At 34.0% G+C, this 20397-nt stretch overlaps 1 pseudogene; it reads right to left on the bottom strand.

The window, feature by feature from the left end:
• Nucleotides 1-933: 933 nt before the first annotated feature.
• Nucleotides 934-18099, bottom strand: LOC138317468 (nephrin-like; annotated as a pseudogene).
• Nucleotides 18100-20397: the final 2298 nt, after the last annotated feature.

Below are 20397 nucleotides of genomic sequence, written 5' to 3'. Positions count from 1 at the left end.
AAATAATTAGTCAAAAAGTAAATGAAAGAACAAAAAAAGCACAGAAAAGATCAATATTTTTTACAAATAAACTTTTAAGCTATTAACAACGCAAGTTTCGATTTTTTTCTCATTTTTGCCATTTCTCTCAAATTCTTCCTTTACTTTACAAACAAGAAATACGATTTATTGCACGAAATATGTATTGATTTTAATGTGACTCAAATTTCGAATCGTTAGCGAAGTAATTCAAGACAATAGACAAATCATCAATCGTTTCTCTATTATTTATTTGGCAAATTACCACTATGTCAACACTTTTAAACGGTTAGATGATTCTGCATCTTTGTGGGAATGTCGTCGATAAACATAAAACATCAATTTTCAAGGGGAACTGTGTTTTACTTTGTGGCTGCATTGCATTTAAGATTTGAGATTAAGATTATCACATGTATTTGTTTTTTCTTGTCGTCATGGTTGTATCTTCACTATGTGCACTAATGCAATTTTTTAAAAATACTTTTCAAAATGGTTATTCTTGGAGCATTTTTTCTTTTGTTTCTTATTGCTGGTTTGATTGACAGAGAATATTCTTACAACGTATCAAAAACGACAGTTTAAAAGAGGTTATATTCTAGATCATGATCTACAAATTACATCTCTTAAAATCGCTAATGACCCAATATTTCTCGTAATAAATGCGTGCTAATCTGTTATTAAATCTACATAAATTAAATATCACATCAAAAAATGTAACATAACGAAAAAAATCACTAATTAAATATATCCTCCTCATAGCATTGAGTTGGAGTTGTCTCTCCTTAACTTTTAAATATTGTAACTATTGTCTATTTGTACGTAATGCTATGTTTATCGCTTAAAACAGGAAGCTTCATTGTATGATGATGACAAAATGAAAGGACTTAGACAGGCGTAGTGACGTAGAGAACTGATCAATGTCCAATCCATTTGAAGAACATATAAAAAAAAAACTCTCTCAAGATCAATTATCGAGTAAAACGAAAATGAAGATTCAAATTGTGAAAGTCTTCGTGTGATATATCATATAACGGAATTTTACCCCGTTGTCTAATTTTCGCTATGAAATATCTTGGCGACATTTGATCTGACGAATAATCAATATTATATAATGAGGAATATTTTTTTTTTAATTTGATCTACCTGAAAACAAATAGAACTTACATATTGCCATTACTGCACTGTCGTATTTGGGCGCAGGAGTAGTTGTCAGCATCAGTTGCCAATCACATTGGTGCTATAATATGATTTTCCTATTTTTAAGTACGAATGAGGAAAGTTGTAAGTGGCTAATGTAACCTTTATATGGCAGTACTATTTCATATAAAAATAAATTATTTAAATCCAAAAACATGAGAGTATAATGTCTAGAAATCTAAATTGAATAAAATTTGAGTATAACATGAAAGGTTAAATAACGATAAGTTGATTAAAAACAAACATTATTTTAGTTTTCTTGAATGAAATGTTGCGCTAATTGATGGTGTCTGCCGTTGCTGCCATTATCAATTGTATTTGGCTTTTTTGTCGCTTTTCAAGGTGGTATTGACATAGGAGGCTTCGATATTTCCTGAAAAAATAATAATGTGAAATGACATAAGATAGCAAAAAACAGTAGCGATAATGCATTATCTAAAGACGTAATACTTCCAAACAAGATATTGAGAGATATGTTAACGTCACCTTGGTGAACGTTGAATTGAAATTGATACCCGGTTACGTAATGCATGAGTTACGATATCAAAGAAGTATGGACGATCTTTTTCGGCCGCATTATATTTGTTACATAAACTTACCTTTTTGTTTTAAGTCATCATAAATACCAGGCTCAGATCTAGCTCCCAACGACTCATATGTAGCGGGCATGCTACAACGATAATATATTTGCGTTACATCCGTTTGAATTAATAAATTACATCAAAGGAGTATTATGGACATTTATTATGGTTCTGCTATGGTTGATTATGAAATATTCCGAAATAATTGAAATAATGTATCCCAGTATATCAGTTTTATAGCAAAAAAGCAAGTATAGATGACAGCAAATGTATTTTGTAACATTTTTTATCAATCAAATAAAAAATACTACCTGTCTGTTCTTGGCGTTCTGCTTTCTATCCGAGAATAAAACAAAAGGTCATTAGTTTAATCATCCAAGACACCAGTGTATTTATATGAGGATCGTGTAAAGCTATTTTCCAAATGATATATTACACATGCTATTATTAAGCCTATGTGTTAATATGTATAATTTTAAAGTTGTCTTCATTGCAATGGAAAGTGATAAATCTTTTCTCAAAATGTGAGGTTTTGCTTGCCCAGGTTCGTATAAATAAAAGCTTTTCAGACTCAATTCTTACACGATTATATGCCATGGACACTCATTTAACATCTTCTTATTAGTCAAAATGATAAGACAGAAAAATATAATGATAAAATTCACTAAGTTATTTCTATTCAAACACAAATGTCAAATGTTATACCTGGTATACTGATATTTTCATATCGTCTTCCGTTTTGTTCGTCGCTGACAACATTCTGGTAAAACGACCTTCAAAAATAACACATGGAATCCATACAAATCAACATAGATCGAACAATCGACGTAATTTATTATTTTAATATTAATGTGAACATAATCATTGTAATTTTATTAAATCTTTCAAAAATACATAAATGAACACAAATATTAAGTGTTCCAGTATTTGACGTTTAAATAAAGCATTAACAACCATTAACAATGTTTACTTACCTCTCATGGTTATCGTTGATGGTCCGTCCTGTAATGTAGATAACGTACGTTAAGACAGTCTGATAGAATAAACGAATGTCAGTAATATCACACAAAATTTATTATGTTTGATACACCATTCCTGTAGTGGTATCAATCTCATATTAAATTTCCGACTAACCAATGTGTTATTTTGCTATAGATATGTAGATATATCGATAATGTTTTGCACTATGGCGGAAACACACTCCTTTCTTTATATCGTTGTACCAATCGCCACCTTTCTTTGGAGTCACCTTGAAGAAATACTTAAGTTGTCTTTGAATTTTATTTGAAATCCCATCCCCTTCTTTTTGATCGGTCACTTACAAATGTACCTGGAGTCGATGAAAGTGTCTGATACCAGTAGATCATGTATACACTAGTTGTATATAACTTATAGACACATTCGAGTACATTTAAAATGTACGTACAAATCGCGTAAACAATCGACAATAACCATTTGATACAATTTTCTGCAGTGACTAAGTCTAGCCTTGGTGACCACTTCTGCATGAAGACCGCCTGATTAATATTTCCATTATCACAAATAAACAACTCCAAAACGAGTGTATCTGTGTATAAAGGGCAACTGGTTACATGACCATTAGATATTTCCGAATCATTATGACATTTTGTTGTTGGAAATCAACATTTACTGAAATTGTAGTATGGTTGTGGTTTTATTCAACTATAAATTCTACCATATTACGCCATCGGTCTTTAAATAACTGTTGTACACTCACTGGCAATTTTTTAAGAGTTTCAATTGATCTTTTGAAATAAGATATTCATTGGCAATCATATGGAGTAATATTTTCATTCTGAATGAAAAAGGAATTAAATATGTATAATGTAGCTATATAGGTATACGATATTTACATACATACATGGTTTCTATATATTTCAAAGAAAAATGTTGCATAAAAATCGACAGTAAGATATCATTAAAACCAATTGAAGTAAAAGTTTATTAAAACATTAGTCTGGTATACGAAGTTTGAAACAATTAAATGATAATATAAATGATAGGATTGTCTTTGTTTATTTTACATTTCAGTTTATGTCATTGTCGTGTATATCGGTTTTTGTAGAGATATATGAATATACATGTACATACCAATATTTTGCTGAGTGTGTAAATCGGTATACAAAGATGGCGGACTTCTAGTTGCTAGGTTTAGATCCTGATACGTTTGACTGGATTAAAATGTGTAAACATATCATATATATGTTATTAAACAATCGGTAAATATTTTGATTATGTATAGGAAATAATAAGATATGGCGATAGCAAGATTCACTAATAATCCGAGAAAAATAAAAATACCAATAACAATAACAACATTTTGTCAGGACCATGTCAGGATCATTTCAGGCAAGTTTCAACTAAATTGCAAAACTAAAAAAAAAAAGTTTAACTTGCAAGTCAAATGACAAAAATATTAATAAAAGGAAAGAAGAAAAAAAACCATAAAATCTGAGCCATATCGTTTTGATGATCTTGAATTAGAACGCTACTCCTATAGCAGTTTAACGCTAATTACCTGCTATTTTGATATGTCGCTTGTCCAGTTCCAGTATCTGAGCATATGGAAAATAATAACAAACAGATAAACTAGTGAAATCTAGCTGAGAAAATATTCCTTTGTATATTTTTTTGATATTGTCCTAAGACGGGCAATTCAATAATAAAATCATGTCAATTATATACTACTGTTTGTAATAGATTGTATGGATATATCGTTACATAATTTATAATACTAATGATAATAATAATATGCATAACATATATCTATCTATGTAATCTGATTGCATCAAATTCATTGTCACTTTATTGAAAAGGCAATTCTGAAAGTTAAATGTATGACGAAACTATGAAAACGCCCAATATTAAAGCCACACTATACGTAATTATCAACAAAAATTCAAGCTAGATTCGACTCAGATAGTGTTAGTATTTTTAGATGTAAGCTTAGTTGAAATTAAGTTTTATCAAAGAATATTTTTAATGATTTCTTAATAGTTTTGGAACAGCAGTTGTTGAAAGTCGATACTTGTATGTCGGCTAACTTCGCTTTGTTTGACTAAATAGGAACCACCTAAGAATGTTCAATATTTATGTGATTGTTACCAATTTTTTTCGAATCACTATCGCTTATCTTGACTTCAATTAAGTCCTATCTCTGCATGGTTTGCAACAGGTCTTTCTTTAAAACTTTTATAGCATGAACATAATAAGACAGATACGGATATTGGGACTTTTTAACATTCCTAATCAATCTGCCAGCACATATAACACAAGCAATTTGAAATTTACTATCGAATTTTTTTTGGCATTGCAATGGTATTTTGAAAGTGATAAAGTTAAAAGTGGTACCAACCTTTTCCTTTCTTCCTCCACATTAAAATACCAACAACAACGATCAAGGCTAAAGTTGTGACTGACCCGATTACACCGCCAACCACAGGGCCAATAGATTGCTGGTTATATGATGCACCTGATAATGAACAAATTATATAAACAATATGTAAGTATTTGTCACTAACATTATATTAAACCAAATCGTAGAATGTGAACATATTATTCGCTTTCAACATAAGATTAAAGAAAATCATTAGTAAAATATGATATCAGCTATCAAATACTTACTTGTAGTTGTTTGGTTGAGATATCCATGATGATAGTGATTTAAACGAAGGTTTTATAAAGAATTTAACATATCTATCCCCAAGAAATGGTCAAATTTATTAATCTTTACCAACACTGTGACCCCTAAAACCAGCGTATCACTTAATATATAATTATTAAATACCATACCAGCAGTTGTTTGGTTGAGATATACATAAAACACTTCTGCCTATTTCGTTCTCAGCATACATCCGGATGTAATGTGTTGTTCCAGCCGTCAGTCCAGTGATTTGGTAAGACTGGGTTGGTTCGTGTTGATCAGGTATAGGACCCAAGTCTATAAACTCCTTTGTATTATCTGTCTTATACCCAATAACAAAGTGTTGTTCTGCTCCACCATTATACCTCGGTGTCCATTGTACAGTGATACTGCTGCTGTCATGAGTTAGTTGTTCAAAGTTGTCTGGTGGTACAGGTGGACCTGTTGTAGAGACCAGATTTAATGTATGATTAGTGATTATTGGAGGTTACATTTGGATTTCGATTTAATATAATTAAATCATAAATATGAGTCTGGTTGTACAGATAGACATGTTGAGGATACACTGATATTGACAATCCTCTTAGAATATTGACAAAATGAATTCCATTAAGAACTGTTTAAAGTGTTAAATTTTATAAATCATGCCTATATTTTGTTTTGTACGGATAATCTTTGTTGATTTGTAACACGAGAAATGAAACGTAGTAACATCAGTTGTATCTAATCACCACCCTCTGATCAGTTGGTTCCTTGTTTTATTCCAACCATTCATAGATATCAATACAAAATATTTCCTAATAAAACAATATAAACATTAGCTTTTGATTGATGTTTGACCAAAGGTCATGTCAATGACGCATGTCAACTACATATGTATATCCTAGAAAAATTTTAATCAACGTCTACAAGTTCAATCTGATTTACTTTAAAGATTAGAAAATTTGACCCTTACGGTTTTATATACAAGTTCTATTTACTTGACCTTTGTCCATATTATTATTTTACCAGTATATATCATGATATATATGGCTGTTTTTTTTTATCAAACTAAACACTTTTCTAATGATGCGCTTATGACAATTAATTTTGACCTGATATAAGCAATAAAAATTGTGAATACCACGTGTAAATAATATAAGGATTAATTTTCCTTTTTTGTTACTGCTATGAAGCGTACATACTTGGTACATATGATTAAGTGCATCAAGCATAGCGCAACAAGCAACATCAAGGACATTTACGAACTCAACTCCAATGTAAATACACTCTAATGTAGCGATAGAAAGCAATAGATGGATATTTTTTTTTGTCTTTTGGCTAAATGAGTTAAAACACTAAACCGTACTTGCAGATTTAAATCCAATCTGGTAGCTCTTCGTTCCAAGTCTGTTTTCTATTGTCACTGTGTAGTTATCAAAGTCCTGTTCTACAAGTCTTTGAATGGTTAATGCTGACACATAACCTTGGACATTAGACGTTTTTCCAAAGAACATCAATGTGACTGATTTCATGTTTAAGGATGCGGAAAACCTGTCAGGGAAAAGCGATCCTGTTGTCCCTTTGCTCCAAGTGACGTCATTTAGACTGACCGCCGGTTTGCTGTAGAAATCCACCTCTATAGTGACGTTGTTACCTATCTGTCCCTTCACCACTGTAGTGTTGGTTATAACTATAGGAGGAGCTACAATAGATGATGATATCAACAAGTTATTTTCATTACATTTAATATTATTTGATCCCTTTGTCCATGTAACGTTAAGTAGGAGGGACTGTCTGCTGTAGAACTCCACCTCTATAGTGACGTTGTTACCTATCTGTTCCTTCACAACCGTGGGGTTGGTTATAACTACAGGAGGAGCTACAATATAGTATAACAATATTTCGGAAAACTCTGGATTGAGATTTCTTCTGTATTTTCCCTTCTGCAAAATCATGTGACATACAAAGTTTCTATTTAGAATATATTTGTTTTGTTTCGTAGATTAGACTCGGATAGAATAAACATGTAGAATAAACACGGTCCGGATTAAATATGGCATCTTCGTAATTTCTTGATTACGCGTGCTTTAGGCAATCCAAAAAGGAACGTTTACGTATCTGAATTTAAGATTTTTGACTATCAATATGTTTATTAATATTTTGAGTTTAAAACAAAAAAGTCATATACATGTACAATGTATTTGTCAGCGACTAAACGTTCCATGAAATTATCAAATTCGTTTAATTCCAGTGATAAGTTTATTGGGCTTCAAGTGAATAGACATTCAATCAAATATCATATCTTATTTTTAATATTTATAAATGAAATGAAATATGTATATCTTTTAAGCAATAGACGAAAGGAAAAATGTATATTTTTAAAACATCTTTATTGGAGAAACATGTTTTATGAAGACACGTGTTAATATTTTTATGCAACCTACCCTCTACAACATAGAAGACAGATCCCGTCCTAGAGGTGAATACGCCTGGTATATTGTTAGAAGCTGTACAAGTGTAGTAACCGGTATCCTCATACCGTCTGGTCACACCGGGGTCATGCAGGGTCAGGACAGAGTGCGTAGTATTAGAACTTCCGGTCAGCTGACGTATCTCTGTACCGTCCTCCGCTGTGTGACGCCACTGACCAAACTGGTAGGAGGCCGGGTTACCATCCGGGACACACGTCAACACCCTGTTTGTTACCGTGTATGTGGTGTTGCTGTACAGGACACGTATGTCTGGGGGATCTGTAAATAACAGTGTACCTTTGTTTACTGAGTTTGAGGTCAGCATGTGTTATGTTTAACTATAGACTAAAACTGTTCCTTCAATCTACATATGTTTTGCTTTACCTTCTTTCTTTTATATGAAAATGAAATATTTTCATTCATTACAAATGTTCTAATAATAATGACTGCAGCAAATGAAATAAATGCAATCAGTTTAGTTTTGAAGTAAATATTAGTATTTCAAAAAATGGATTCGTCATTTTGAAAATTACCAATGGTTCTATATTTGACAGGTTATATAACGATATAATAATAATACACATACACTTGAGAAACGAGCTCGAGGCCGCAAAAGGGATTTTCTAAAGTAATAAATTAGACATATTAAATAATATTTAAATACATAAGAACCACCACATACATCTCATAGAGTATGCATAATTCTTTAATATCACATCTATTTATACATGTAACAAACGGAACTTCCGTAAGTTTTGTCACGATGTAAAGATGACATAAGAGAATGTTGAATTTTTACTTTAGAATTTAATAACGATACGTTGGACTTGACGAGGGGCTATTCTGGAATGTCCAGAATATACCCGATGTGTTCCGTACAAAGTCTGGGACCTTACTGACTTAATATTAAACATAGCATGGTTAAATACATATATACAGACAATGGAATTATAGAATTTTGATTGACAGATGTCGCTTATCTATAGGTGGTAAATTAGACTGAGGCAATCTGAAGATGACCAGTGGACTAATATGATAATCCTATTACATAATATAATGGACAGGTTAGCTGAGTTGTTATATATATACGACAAAGAATTGATCAATGTTGACATGTACAGAAAAGCTGGACTTCCGGGCTCTAATTATATACATTGATAATATTAACAATAGGAATACTTGCTATTGTGATGTCTTAGACATATATTTAAATATATTTTAGGAGTCTTATGAGTAAACGTATTTTCAGTTCAAAGTCAATTTTAGCACTACGCTTTTTATCACAAAATATCCTTGTGATATATGTATATCGCATAGTTATACTGTATATCATTAAGTCTACCACATGCACCACGTGGTTCTAGGACTGCGTTATCGTAAGCAAAACCAGATGATATTTATAATATAAGTAAAACTATTTAAAACAAAACAAACATCATGAAAAAAAAATATTAATATACACAGAAACACATTATGTAGACTCTTATTACTACTGTATATATGTAAATTGTAATACTTACTTCATGCATGGTGGCGAATGAGAGCGGTGAGCAAAATGAACGTAAGCCGCTGGAGTGAATGGAGACACGTGTGTAATTGGTACGGTGACTGTTTGTTAAAATTATACAGCTAATGTTCCTCTTATCGAGTATTCTAGCCTGAGTTCCTTATATAAATGTAATAAACTCTATCTATATCGACCGTTCGGAACCCCCCCCCCTCAAAGTAACTTTTTTAATGGATGTGTAAACAATGATTGTATATGTAATTAATGTGAAAGTGGTGGAAGTGCATAATTGAAATAATTAATTAAGATATGGAAATTGGTATGGAAGTCCTTCTGTGAAAGGAAAAACAAACAAAAAAATAAGAAAATAAAAAAAAGAATAATGATAAAAAACAGTGATTATTTGCCGAATGTTTCATTATACTGCATTTTGACGTCATGATTACATAAGCAAGCAATCAACAGTTCGATGTTGACCGGTTAACATTTCACGAATGCAAACATGTGAAATAATTAGCTATTTTACTATGGAAAAGTATAGGGAATATCTCGTAAAGTAAAGGTTTAAAGATATTAACTAAAACAATACACTGGAATCAAACGCTTGGTCAGTAACTGCAACATGATCACCAGTATTGGAATAATGACATGAGGATCTAACAGTAATAATGAGACAGATAAATGAATTTTTATCACTCACACTGTATATCAATAACCAGACTGCTTTGTCCGGTACCGACAGAGTTTACAGCTGTACACTGGTACGTCCCTCTGTCTGTCCGGTGTGTAGACGGTATACGTAGGACACCGGACATGACGTCAGCATCTGGCGGAAGTTGACCTCCAACTTTGAACCACGTAATAGATGATGGGGCGGGGTTACTGTCTACGTCACATCGAATTTCAAGTTGTCTGCCCTCAATTACTGTCGTCCCTGTTGTTGGGGTCAAAGTGATGTATGGTTGATCTAAAAGCCAGAGCAGACATTGAAATTGTAATATGAAAAGGTAATGCAAATGTGATGACATTGAGAAACAGTTTGAGGTAAAGACTACGCAAAAACAACTTTCTATGGAATATTGATATTGGAGTGCCGTTGTTCCATATTGTAACTAAGACACATAGAGGGATAAGAAATTGATTGAATGTCAATGTTGGCATGACGTTTATCACTGAATGTATAAATAATATCTGTAAATTCAAGGCTTCTTTTTTAATTTTTAAAACTGAAATAAAAAATTCTCAATCCTCAATCAGATTCTCGCGACAAATAAGTATCTAGTGAATAGAGCAAAGAGTACGCTCTTCGCAAACAGTTTTTTTTTATCAAATAGTAAACTATCTGGAGAGGGGTTGCAGTTCATAGGAGTCGTCAGTCAGTTATCATGAATATGACATAACGGTTGTTTAATCCCCTGTAAACATCACGGTGAATTATGTATCTATTTTAAATATCAAAAGGGGCGTTTGCCCCCTGTAATAGGATCTACTAACACATTTGAATCTCACCATCATCATTTAATATGTAGGTTAATTATATATAGGTCAAGGAAGTAACATCAACAGTTATTTTCCATTTAACACTGGATCCTTATATACATATGTCTGTAGGATACGAATTACGTAAAGTAGTAAATATAGGGCAAAGAAGTAATTCTAACAGTGAGGACAAAAGATTGGCGAATTTTCGAGGCGATCTGCCCCTTTGTCAAGACACAAGAAGAACAAATAAAATGACATGTTAAGGACGCTCACGGTATATACATGTATAAGGACGTCCTTATTATATGGGTCACTCCTATATCTGTATGTTTTTATTGTTTATGTTTTTGTGAACGTCCATGACCGTCCTTACAGTTTTTTTCCTCTTGTTTCTTGACAAAGCGGCAGATCGCCTCGAAAATCCGACAATCTTTTGTCCACACTGTTATAGTTACTTTTTTGTCCTTTATTTATATATGTTATATATTTTGGTCAGTAGATTAACAATTAAATATCCTATTTCGATATTGGCATGGGCAACATTATACAGCGATACCGCTTATTATTTAGCAAAATTTGTAACGGTAAATAATTTGGGTCCCTTTGATCTCCCACACAGCTCGGCGACGATCAGTTTGCAAAACGATTTTGATTGGCTGACCAATCAGGCACCAGTATCAGTGTGGATGTAACACTTTGATGGACTTGTAGTTTGGGAAGTAGACGGGGCCACTGTATCTTTTTTTAATTTAATAGTTTTTACCAAAAATATACATAATTGCACGATACCAGGAAAAAAGAATAGTTTGCTGATTTGCCTCTCTCTTCTTTCTGCCTACATATAACCTAAATTTTAATCCAGTAGAAAATGTGTTTTGCAAACTGAAATCTGTAATGAAACAGGAACGATATACATCTACATATGTATTGAAATTTGGTTAGGCAATTTTAAAGTAGGAATTTCTGAAGCTTCGTGTGAAATATCATTGGCAGACATGCAACATTTCTATCGAAATATTAGATATTATTATGTTTAACGTGTTAAAACCGTTAGAGAATGTTAACATTCCAACATGTTTTGAAAATTCTGAGAGTCTCACATTTGCAAATTTTCAGATCATATACAGTGGCAAAAACTCGGTTGAACTGCATGGTTTTCATGCACTTTCATACATCATTTATTTTCGCATTGGTGTAACAGTGCTATTAGCGCTTTAACTTCTAAGGCTTCAATATTATTAAAATTGGTACATGAATATGGTAATAATAACATATCGTTTTCCTAATTTTTTACTATTATTTAAATTGATTCATGAAATGGTAATGAAATATTTTTTCCTATTTTATGTTACATGTAAAATAACTTTGTTACAAAGTGAACGCCGACTCTAGCGATTGTGAACATTTGAATAGTATCTAAACATTTACCGCCAAGCATTGGCCGCGCCTACTGACAAAACTTCAAGTCAATCACAGTGTTAAACTCACTTCGATACTGTTCCCTGATTGGTCAGCCAATCAAAAACGTTTTGCAAACTGATCGTCGCCGAGATGTGTGGGAGATCAAAGGGACCCAAACTATTTACTGTTACAAGTTTTGCTAAATAATAAGCGGTATCGCTGTACAGTTGTTGACTGAGTTTAAGGGCAACAGATGATTTGTTGGACCCGAAGACGAACTGTTATCACGCATGATTAATGTTGTTTTGATGTCACGAATATTGTAGGTGTGACGTTATAACCCATACGAAACCCATTTCAACCCATTTAAAAAGAAAAGAAAACATAATACATTTAACACATTGATTTAAGTAATGAATGTCAACATTTCATATCTTATATTTTACCAAACTTAAAGGCTCACTCCCTTTTCGAACCAAAACAATGATAATATTAGGATATTGATATCAATTGCCTAAGATAATGTTACAAAACCAAATAAATGTCTGTTTCCCTGTGTAATCTGTGATTCATTTCGCTTTTTTGCCGTCTGGCAATTAAAAACACAAAACGATCGTTGATATCGTGTTTAAAACATTACTTGAAATTTAGTAGCTACGTTTCTATTGGTACTTCTTATAATCATGTCATACACAAAATGTACCAAAATGGAAAGACATAAAATAAAACTAGGAATTTTTTCTGTTTTTTTCTTATCAGGAAATAAAACAGAATGTATACAAAACATAACCATTAACCAAAGGCACACTTCAACAAAACATATCACAAAATGTACGAATCAAAATATAAAACAACCGTGTAATCGGTACTCAACAAAAGACTCGGGGCATTTAGATTTAGCTGCATTCAAATAATAAATTGTAATTGTTTTGTAATAATTGAAATAAGTACAACCTAATTTGAAACATAAACGAATATCTCTATTACATATCTCACAATGCGGTACTCGAGATAGCATTTAAAGGAATTACATTGTAAGCCGACTAACCCAGTACTCACTATACTTTATAATTACAAATACAGTGTTACCAGTAGTTAATGTATTCAAGTTGATTTATTGGACCTAACTTTCTATTAACAGCAATGATTTTGAAAGGACGAAATTTTAGTTTAAACAAAGCAGAAACCGAAAAACTATACCAAACTGTTTTATTGATTTGCAATAAATGTTACAATTCGGTAAACATATTCCAGCATGAACACATAATTTATACATATACCTACAGTTAACATCCAGTGTAACTGAGGCTGTCCTCTCTCCCAGCGTCACGTCCTCGTTCTGGACCACACACCTGACCACGTTACCGTCATGGTACCTGTCAGGTACGAGTTGTAGGACCTGTGTAGATATAAAACCCCCGTAACTTCCTGACGTGTTGGTGACGGCCGCTGTGTTAGGTATTCGTGTTGTACCGTTGTACCACGTGATGTGTACGTGTCTGTTGTACTCCTGTGTTGTGCAGGTCAAGGTTAGAGTATTGGTACCGTACGCCACCACCACTCTGTTACCGGTTATACTCACACTGTCTGGTCCATCTAAACGAAATATAGCTGAAATTTCATGACACGAGTAAAACGTGAACCATAATATCATGCGTATTGACCGCGGATTATATAATGTTGCACGCATGTAAAATGCCAATTGCTGCCTCTCTGTTGGTGTGGGCTATCTGTGGGTAAGATTATCAGAAACATATGTAGGCTATACATTATAAGCTATTTTAAATTGTATTGATAACAGCAGATGAATATAAAATAAATTCTAAATCTTCAGTCGAAATCACATAATAGACTGACATAGCATTATTAGTGAAAATTGTATTCGCATTTCTGTCGACAGATATTCACTTGGCAACCTTCCTTAATGTTTTAAATGTACTCGCAGCAGCCTATACCCCATGCAGTGTGGGTAATACGCAGAAACTACACTATACGTTACTATCGACTAAACATTCAAGTTCGATTCGACCACGATAATTGCTAGTAGTTGTAGATGTAGTTTGAAACTGAGTTATATCAAGGAATATTTATAATAACTTTGTTAATAACTTAAGTACAGCAGTTGTTGAAAGTCGGTACTTGTTAGCATGCCATTCAATTTAAACTGGTTGATATAGAAGTTGCGATTATTGCCAAACGAAAGTCGGAAAGTTCATGACCTGTTCTCTGAAGAGTTCGGGCAGACGTTACGTTACGTAGTTACGCTAGTCACAAGACGTTCTCGGCAACGACGTTACAATGTCGGTTCACTTCAGTTTGTTTGACTAGATTGGACCCACCTGGCAATATTCTTTATTTATTTGATTTTGATCAAAAGTTTCCGAACCATTATCGCTCATCTTGACATCGATTTAACACTATCTCTGCATCATTATGTTAAATAATGAAAAATAGGACAGATACGGATAATGGGACATTACTTTAAGTCGTAGTGGAACGTGATTAATAAAACAAAGGAGAAAGATAATGAATATGTGTGAATTGTCGTACTGACTCAATCTCTCCAGACAAGGCCCGGTTACTGACTCTACAGTACACAGACTTCTCATTGTCCTGACTTGTAAATTTGTTAGAGATACTTACACAATACTATTATAGTATGTCGTATTAACTCAATCCCTCAGACAAGGCCCGGTTACTGACTCTATAGTACACAGACTTCACATTGTCCTGACGTGTGACTGTGTTAGAGATACTTACACAATACAGTTATAATCTGTCGTACTGACTCAATCCCTCCAGACAAGGCCCGGTTACTGACTCTACAGTACATAGACTTCCCATTGTCCTGACGTGTGACTGTGTTAGACATACTTACACAATACTGTTATAGTCTGTCGTACTGACTCAATCCCTCCAGACAAGGCCCGGTTACTGACTCTACAGTACACAGACTTCCAATTGTCCTGATGTGTGACTTTGTTAGAGATACTTACACAATACTGTTGTAGTCTGTCGTACTGACTCAATTCCTCCAGACAAGGCCCGGTTACTGACTCTACAGTTCATATACTTCACATTGTCCTGACATGTGACTTTGTTAGAGTAATACTTACACAATACTGTTATACTTACACAATCTGTCTGTCGTACTAACTCAATCCCTCCAGACAAGGCCCGGTTACTGACTCTACAGTACACAGACTTCCTATTCTGACAAGTGACTGTGTTAGAAAATACTTTACACAATACTGTTATAGTATGTCGTACTAAGTCAATCCCATCCGGACAAGGCCCGGTTACTGACTCTACAGTACACAGACTCCCTATAGTCCTGACATGTGACTTTGTTAGAGACACTTACACAATACTGTTATAGTCTGTCGTACTAACTCAATCCCTCCAGACAAGGCCCGGTTACTGACTCTACAGTACACAGACTTCCCATTACATTGTGACTTCCCATTGTATCCTGACGTATGACTGTGTTAGAGATACTTACACAATACAGTTATAATCTGTCGTACTGATTCAATCCCTCCAGACAAGGCCCGGTTACTGACTCTACAGTACACAGACTTCCCATTGTCCTGATGTGTGACTGTGTTAGAGATACTTACACAATAATGTTATAGTCTGTCGTACTGACTCAATCCCTCTAGACAAGGCCCGGTTACTAACTCTACAGTACACAGACTTTCCATTGTCCTGACGTGTGACGCGGCGTGAGAGTGATGACGTCACGGTATAGGTATCAGTAGAAGTGTCCAGTACCTTGACTTCCTCTGGATTACTTGACAGCCATGTTCCCCCCAACATTCCACTCGATGTCAGCAGCAGGTCTACTTCCTGTAGACACACACACTATCTGAAGGTCTGAGTTCTCTGTCTGGGAGGAGGGGAGTGATAGTGTGGGCTGTCTGGGTTTTACTAGAATGCGAAAGTATTGTTTTGTTCTGAAGATCAATTTTGTAAGAAAAATTATCAACATGATATCACAAATATCGCAATGGATATTATACTGTTAAATCATTTAATATATATGGTTGCTGTAATCTAAATGTAGATGTTTTGAAACTTGATGATATTTTCGATCGTGATGAAATAAAATACTAATTACATTATCAAATTAAAAATGGCCATGACGTATACGGAAGTACAAATATGTACGAAGAAGAAAATGTATCAGCACTAAAATAATGCTATACGCGGCTTAAAAGCGACATCAATCCCCACTTTCTCAAGCACGAATGTATATTTTAAACGTTTTAAGGAGTTTTGATGAGATGATCTATGAAAACTGTGGCAATTATAAACATTAGATGTCGAAAACATAAACAGTCGATTTTTAAGTGTACGCTAGAGGAGATTGATACTTCTATTAATTTGGACGCCAAATGCTGGTTACGAACGATTTATATATTTATTATAATATTTGATAGTAGTATGCATTATTAAAAATAAATTATCAATATTGTAAAGAGACACTCTTGTTCTATACATTGTTCAGACTGCATGTTATGATATTACTACACACCCAATGAATATCCCATATATTTCGTGACTACTGTGATGTGTCTTTTTAAGTAAATATCATCACACAAAACGAAAACAAAATTAAAATATTTTCATGGTATGTTTGCAATATATCGTTTCAATATACATCACGGTGTTGAAGCCCAATGATAACAAAAAAGTCAAAAAAAACTTAAGACTGTACGTGTATGAATTTTGTCAGGTACATTAATAATCTGTATTATGATAAGAATACCAAATAGATATACCACCACTATGATGGTCTGAGGACTGGTCAAGTCTGGATTACTAGACTGACATGTATACAACACTCTATACTCACAATCTAGGTATACCCACACACTGTTGGTCTGAGGACTGGTCAGGGCTCTTGACTACTAGACTGACATTATACTCTATACTCACAATCTAGGTATACCAACACACTGGCGTTCTGAGGACTGGTCAGGACTGGACTACTAGACTGACATCCATAAACACTCTATACTCACAGTCTAGGTATACCAACACACTGGTGGTCTGTGGACTGGTCAGGACTGGACGACTAGACTGACATCCAACAACACTCTATACTCACAATCTAGGTATACCAACACACTGGCGGTCTGTGGACTGGCTAAGGCTGGACTACTAGACTGACAAGTGAACTGGGTTCTGTCGTCTGCTCTTGTAAACACTCTTGTGTACTGAACTGAGGTTTCCGACGTCATCAGAGTGGCGCCATCTTTGATCCAGGACACATTGGCGGCCGGCGTTCCACCACGTGCGTTACAGGTCAAGGTCAGACTTCCATCCTCCGTCCCTGTTGTCCTATTCTGACCGTCTACATTAAATGTGTTCTCTATCTCAGGAAAAGCTGGGGGGACTGCAATAGATATGTAAATAAAATTACTTTATCAATGAATAGATTAGTTGGCTAATTTAGGTAGACCGTCCGTTCTGGTTTCCTCTAAAGAATTTCGTTTATTTTTTGATATTTTATTTTTAGGCAAACCCTGATCACCGAAAGCTCATAAAAATCATTTTGGCACCAGGTTAGTTTTTCTTCCGGGGTTACTTAAACATACGTACTCATGACATGATATTCCAGATTTGAAGGATTTTTCCAACTTCCCATATATCATATAAAAATGTCCATATCATGTCATACCTTCAGTTGGAGATATATAATTCATAACTATATCAAATAAGCTGAGTTTCCGCATAAAAAAAAACCAATCATTATTATTTTTCAAAAGTACTTGGACTCATTTTTAGTGAAAAATTGTATCAAAATGGTCATATTTTCTTTTTGTTTCTGAAACAACATGATCTCAAGAAAAATCGAATTTTTGTAGTAGAATTTTCTATTTTCAAAACAGAGATTTTTGCAAAGTTATTAAGCTCATCATAGATTCCTTCAAAGATATTTTCCTATCGTCTAAAATAAGTGAAGTATCATCAGCATATTGGGAAAGAACTATTGGCATACTCTCTATATTTATACTTTTGATTTGATATTCTTATTTCGACACATAAAATGAATATATAGGGAGCAAGGAGGGTCACTCTAACGACAGCCTCATTTGACTTCAAAGAAGTTTGAAGGATTTCCACCTTGATTTATATAAGAAAAAGCATTAGAATGCAAAACATTTATCCATTTACAAATATCAGGACCAAAATTAAAAAAGAGAGAACCTTGTTTTATGAATTTCCAACTAACAGAATCAAATGCCTTTTCAAAATTTATAATTAAAAGCATACCAGGTATATAATATCTTCTGCAAATTCTATAATGTCATAGATATGATATTACCCTTCAGTTAATGTTGCCTTATTTTTTCTCTTTCTTTTTTTATCTAATTCTTCAAAACCATGATTGTTCTCTTTTGCCTCTAAATATTTAATAAACTCTACCAGAGCATCTTCTTCAATATCTTGGGTTTTTTTCTTGTAAGATGAAAAAGATTTTTTTTTCCCTTTAACTTAAAGTTAGAGTGTTTCTAAAAAAAGTTATTTATTAATTCGAAAACTGTATATCACTAGCAGAAATGTTCTCAAGAGAATCAATGCTATATGATGGAATAGCATATGAATTTTTACTTGTCAAATAAGCTTATTTATTGTGTCTAAATATTCTCTACCATGCAAGTGAATTATTAAACTTCCATAACCCTTTACCCCTTTTATAATCATTAAATCTAATTGATATATTTGGTGATGAATGATTTGTATGACATCCGGTATCTATATTAGAGCTCTGTATATTGCATATCATGTTTTCTGATACTACAAAAAGTCAAGACGGGCTTGTTTTAAGAAGTTAAATCTTCTACATGTGTATCTTCTAGTATCTGGATGATGTTGCCGGTATATATCAATTAATCCTAGTTCATTATTTTTTCAATAATCATATCTCTAGCTTCTGGGCTGTTTGTCTGTTTTATAACCTTGATCCCCGCATGTTTTAAGCAAACCTCGATAAGATATAATTACGCATTCACGGCGACGTGCAAGCTAACAACTCGCGGACAACGAGACTACGGCCCGCGCGCGAGATCTATCCGCTTTCAATATGGTTTAGAGGTACTCGAATACATCAACATTACCTGCCATGTTGTCATTTTTCATTCAGCGCGTTCTGTCGAAAACTTGTTAACAAGACAAGTAACTATCACGACTCTTACACATTTGTTGTAAGAGTGTACGTACCTTTCTCTGACTGTGTAATAGTCTCCGTGACCTGCAAAATGTTTTTACATCTTACCAGATCACGAGTCCAAATAATAGAAAAGGAAAACCAGCCAATCAGATCAAGGCCCCATCTCGAGGAGCAGGAGAGTGGAGTCCAATTTACATCCGCACCAAGAGCAGAAGGGGTGGACATGGTCGTAAGCCTGGTCAATGTTCGAGTGTTTTGATGGCCTTGAACAATCATCAATCAAATCATCTGAATTGTCGGCCTTGTGTACACAATAAGTAAACATGGTAGACACAGGGCGATGACATAAGTTTTAAACTGGGAAAGTTGACTAGATCCAGGTGTATTGGCCAACCCTAATAAGAGATCGGATTTTAATCATTTGAGGAAAAACCGGAACTCTGTGTAGTTAAAATCTTAAGGGCTTCTCTCGAGCAGGGGGAGAAGTCCTACGAGATGTCACATCGAGACCAAATTTTGTTTGAGCTATGTAGAACCTCACAAACCTGTAGCTGTATGAACTGTGGCAGGTGAGGGCTAGTCTTGGTATTAGTTCTAGTGTGCCGGAGTAGATACCAGCAGTTCCAATGCCCATGTCTACTCGAGGATGCCTCAACTCCTAAAGCCAAGGCCAATGGGCTTAGTCTTGTATGGAGATCGTGTTGGTAGTGGCTCACTGGTCCATGGCCTCTACGTTCAAAAGGCAGTTATTTGAGAGACTCACCAAATGATGAGAAAGTCAGTAAATTCTTAGTTGACCTATGAACGTTGAGTTGTGTGTGGTTTAGTCATTTTAGTGTACTGAAATAATAATCACTATTTGGTCCTAATCGTGTTCCTATTGTATATTTTTAGGTTACAACATGTTCCAAAGG

This window comes from Argopecten irradians, chromosome 3 (genome assembly GCF_041381155.1).
Source record: "Argopecten irradians isolate NY chromosome 3, Ai_NY, whole genome shotgun sequence".
Lineage (NCBI taxonomy): Eukaryota > Metazoa > Mollusca > Bivalvia > Pectinida > Pectinidae > Argopecten > Argopecten irradians.
Note: the sequence above shows the minus strand (reverse complement) of the source record. Positions and strands in the feature narration are given on the sequence as shown.